We start from the raw sequence: 5638 nt of genomic DNA on the forward strand, positions 1-5638 counted from the left end.
CTCACCCAACCTTGGGTTACTAGTTTTGAAGAAAAGAAAGCGACGAAAATGAAAACGGGAGAAGGAGGGAAATTGGTCGCGGGTGGCAGAGGAAGAAGATGGGAAATCAGATTTTCCTTCCTTCCTTTTTCCTTTCTTTGTTTTTCCTTCCTTTCTATTTCCTTCTTTCCTTTATATAACCTTTTCTTTTCCTTTTCCTTCCTTCTAATTTCCTTTCTTTCTATTCTCTCCAAGCAAACATATATATATATATATATATATATTAAACATAACTTAACAAATATCTCAAAATATCTAGATATTTGTTAAATTACCATTTCACCGTAACGCATTAAATTCTCCGTAAAGGATTTACCGCACTTTATATATATATATATATCGACGAGTAATTCTAAATGGTGTCAAAATAATTTTTTGATCCTATAAACTCCAAAATATTATTAACTTTGGCTAAAAAGCCTCCGAGTCAAAATCCAAAATATATAAAATACATAAAGTGTACTTTAAAATTATGGGTCTTACAAAGGAGATAATTAAATTAAGTTTTAAATTTGAGGCAGATTTCCAACATGTAATAAAGTATAAAATATCTTTATTCTTGCCTTTGATTTCCATACATAATACAAAACTTAACAAAGAAGAGGAGATTTCCTACAATCTCATAAATCTGTTAAAACATTTATACAAAGCACATTTTGGGTTTGACCTTTAAAACTACAAAATTTCTAAAGTCAGAAAAGAATAAAAGGTGACAAAAAGATGAGTGAAAAAATGCAACAAATTAAAGATGGTAATAGGCCAACACAAAGAAAAATAACCAAAAATTAGTAACTACTAACTCAAATGCATAACCACTTTCCTTATCATGATATAGAAGAATGTCATTGTACTCATATTAATCTGATCTGTAATGCTAATAAAATCAATTCAACAAGATAGAAGTATAACCATTTTCCTTGAAAACAATGATTCTCAAAATCACCAAGTATTCATGTTAAGATTTGGATGAAACATGAAAACACTAACAAGAGCAGTAGAGAGAGAGAGAGAAGAAAATGAAGAAAACACACTTTCACGAGAATTAGGCAAGTAACCATTAGAAGGAGCCTTCATTATTATGACCTAAAATTTGATGATGACCCTTCAAAACAAGTTCAACTATTCCTCTTTTTCCTAGCAACAAGATTTAACCTTGTTCCTCAAGTATTCATTCCACAATAACAACACAGTCCTCCAAAAGTAGCAGCACCACTTCCACACGAGTAGATGAAGAATAAAAAATACCCTTTGATTCCTACCACCAAGCTATTCAATAACATAGCAGAATCATCAACAACAACAAAAAAAATTTCACCTTTTTCACCCCAGAAAATGCCACTACTTCAATTTTTTGGGTTCAACTCCAAATTAACAAGTTCTCAAATTCAAGAACTAGGAGAAACTCAACATAAAAAAGCCACCTCTTTCTGCAATCTTCAATTTTTCACAGCTCAAGTTTGAATGTTGAATCTTCAATACAGAACTTCAAGTCATAACAAAAACTATCATCTCTCACCATCTTCCCCACAGTTGTCTTCCTAGAGCCCATCATTCCTGCACGACAAATTGAAAGTATTTAGAATGCCAAAGTAATCATACTTGTAATCCATAACATGTAATCACGAGACAACAAACCCAGAAACTGACCAACAACATATATACAACGTCTATTTAAATAAGGTTGGATCTGTTGTGACCTATTCTGCAGTTTTATTGGTTCATGTAAGAAAATGGTAATATAGATACTGAGAAAAGCAACAAAATGAGCTAAGATTTCTATTTATTGATGCTTTTACTTACTAGAACTGAAGAATATAGCATCAAGCCATCAACTAGAATGAATTGGGTTAAATTAATTAAAAATCAAGATGCTTTTACCTTCAAAATCAACTCTTGCGAAGAAACGAGTGAAATTAATGGTTTAATTGTGCCGGCTTTTGTGATTTTGATTCGATTTTCTTGTTTATTTTTAGCGAGTAATCGAATTTCCATGGTGGCTTGTTTCTGGTCTTCGATTGAAGAAGAATAAAGATCGGAAACAAGTTGACAGATGAAATCATCGGAATTTTCGGAAGCATAGGAGATGAGGAGTCATCGGGATTGTGAAGAAGTGGTGGCGAATTCGTCGGATTTATCGCTGTTACAGTCATTGAAAGAGGAAGAAGTGGAATCGTCGTTGATAGTGAATTCGTTGAAAACTGCGTCCATGTAAGTGTAACTCTCGGTTCCCATAACTATAACGGTGTTAGGTTAGGAATTGGGTTGCGCCACCAACTTGTCACCGACGCGGAAGTGAAAACATAATTTAGGGAAATACAAATTTACGTGTTAGATTGTGAAGGACGAAGTGAAAATATAAGAATATAATTTAGGGAAAAACAAAATTTACCTGTTGATTGTGAACCAGGGAGTGAAAATAAATTTTAGGAAGACCGAAAACTGAAGTTCATATGACTTCGCGTTGAAGGATGAACGATGAAGTTTATCCGATTTGTGTTGAAAGATGAACGATGAATTCACATTGAAGGTTGAAGGATGAAAGTGAAGGATGAAGCTTGCGCACGATGAAGCTCGCAATGTTGGCGCGTGTTGGATGAATTTAGGGGAATTTTTTTTAAACAAAAATGTTTGTTACATCGGTCTAATAATAACAGATTTATCATTGTTTTTTTTTGTGTGTGTATAGCGTTTTTTTTTTTAATATATATGTTAGAACAGTTCAATTAGAACAGATCTAACAAAGTTTACAATAATAACAAATTTGTCATCGCCTTATTTATTACATTAGATGTATAACAACCGATATCTAATATCGACGATTTAACAAAGTTAAAATGCACTAGTGAATTAACTTCTTTTTTTATTTTTTATATTTGGGTAGAAGATCCCACACACCATTTCTTTTGAATTGGTTTAAATCTTCTTGCATGTCAATGATCCATCTATCATCTAATAGACCTTCAATTATTGTTTCTATTTAAATTTCAAACAATAGTCCAAACTTTGATGTTTCTTTAAAAATACACTTGGTTTTCAAAGTGTCATTTATATTTCCGATAATTAGAGAAGTTGAATGTGATGATTTGTACTTGCATCCAAGCTTCGATTCCTGATGACTTTGTATGGTATTTGGTTCGTCATTACTTGTCGTTGTGTTATCGCAGTCATCTTTTGGTTCTTTATCGGGAGTCTTTGTTGATTCTCACTAGTGCAATTAAACCTTGTTAGATCGGTTTCTATGTACTTGTTAGATCGGTTTCTTGTTCGATCTAATATCAAGCGTTGTAATAAATAGCTAATTATTAAATCAGCTAAAATGATAGATGTAATAAGTCAAATTCGAAAATGATTTATTAGATCGGTTAAATTTGAACCAATATAACAAATCAAATTCAAAAATGATTTATTAGATCGGTTAAATTTGAACCAATATAACAAGTCAAATTCAAAATTAATTTATTAAATCGATTAAATTTGAACCAACATAACAAGTCAAATTCAAAATTGATTTATTACATCGGTTAAATTTGAACCAATATAACAAGTCATATTCAAAATTGTTTATTTTATCGATGAGCCAATCGATTTAAATAATTAACTTTTTTATTTTTTTTCTTCATAACTTTCACCCCTTACATATGCATCCTTAGAATTTCACATATTACCCTTATTAACTAGAATTTCTCATTCAACCATAAAACACAAAACTTCATACGAAGCTTTACATTTAAAAATCAATGACAATGAGTCATAAGTTTTTTACAAAATCAAAGTTATTAAATTTAGAGCTACATAATGTTTACTACTTGTTAAAAACAATATTATCTTCTATTAACAATCTAAAGATACTAAAATGTTACAAGTGCTTCAAACATTTTCTATTAATTCAAGAATCAAGTTTTCACAACGTTGTCGGACATTCATCATTTCATCATCTTCGAATAGTTTTGAGTCTCAAAATATCTGAATTATAAACATTGAAATAACAAGATTATCTAAATCATGTGACCATAAAAATCATAAGTAGTTAAGTAATACTAACTTTGAAATTTTTTATCACATACCCATGAATCAACAAGACCACTAGATACAATGTTCAACATATGTATCATAATGTAGTAACCACACTCATAACCTTTAGGTTCTCTTTGACACTAAAATCAAATATCATATATAAATTATAGTGAGTAAATATTATATAGATAGAACATATAAATTATAATTGAAATTATATATATATAATCTAAACAACTTACGGTGGGAATCCTCCATATTATATAAACTCGAAGTTATATCCAACCTGTTGTGACTTCAATTCCAGGAGTCTCAAAATTCTTAGGGTGTCCGGGGGTTTTTCTCTCCCATAATTGACGAAATGCCTTCAAATTTTCTTCCTGAAAATCGAACCCCAACAAAACAACAAAACTTCAGTTTATGGTCAATGTTGGGGGAGTTCACTCCCCCAATAGAACCCACTAGTTTTATTAGTATTAGTATTATTATTATTGAAATAAAATAAAGAAAGAAAAAAGGTATTATTGGGCTAGGCCCACGTGAAGGAAATAAAAGGGATTTATAAATCCTAAGAATTAGAAGAACAAAAGAGAACGGCTGCCAGAGAAGAAAAATAAGGGTTTGGTTCCGGTGGTGGTAACAGGTGTGTAGAAAACTTACTCCGTTTGATCTATAAATTTAGTATGTTATTCTACCACTGAGTTTGTTATTTTAATATATAGAGGTCCATTTGAAGAGTATTGTAGAAAACATGGAATCAGGTTTGAGAAAACAGTTCCAAAGACACCTCAGCATAATGGTGTTGCAGAGAGAATGAATCGTACGATTAATGACAAAATCAGATGTATGCTCTCTCATGCAAAATTATTGAAATCCTTTTGGGGTGAAGCAATGAAAACTGCAGTGGATTTGATTAATCTTTCTCCTTTCATTCCACTTGATGGTGATGTTCCAAATAGAGTGTGGACAGGGAAAGATGTCTCTTACCGTCATTTGAGAGTTTTTGGTTGCAGATGTTTTGTTCATGTTCCAAGAGATGAGAGGTCCAAGCTTGATAGTAAATCCAAACAGTGTATATTCGTCGGTTATGGTGATGAAGAATTCGGTTATAGATTGTGGGATCCGGTTGACAAGAAAATTATCAGAAGCTGAGATGTGATATTTCTTGAAGACCAGACTATTGAAGATTTTGATAAAGCTGAAAACAGAAACCAAATTCCAGAAGTTACATTGAAAATGTTGCGCCTAAGCCCCCTACAGAAACCTTTGTTGATGGGGGAGATATACAGGTAGATGATGAGAATGTAACCAATAATCATGTGCCTCACCATGATAACCAAGTTCCAGTTGAGCCACCAGTCGAGTTTGAGTTGAGAAGATCTACTAGATAACGTCAACCTTCTCAAAGATATCCTCCACATGAGTATGTGATAATCACTGATAGTGGAGAGCCAGAGTATTATCAAGAAGCTATTACAAATGTTGATAAAGAAAAGTGGTTAAAGACCATGCAAGAATAGATGAATTCCTTGCATGAGAATCACACATTTGATTTCGTAAAGTTGCCTAATGGTAGAAAAGCACT

The sequence above is a fragment of the Cicer arietinum genome, chromosome 4, assembly GCF_000331145.2.
Source record: "Cicer arietinum cultivar CDC Frontier isolate Library 1 chromosome 4, Cicar.CDCFrontier_v2.0, whole genome shotgun sequence".
Lineage (NCBI taxonomy): Eukaryota > Viridiplantae > Streptophyta > Magnoliopsida > Fabales > Fabaceae > Cicer > Cicer arietinum.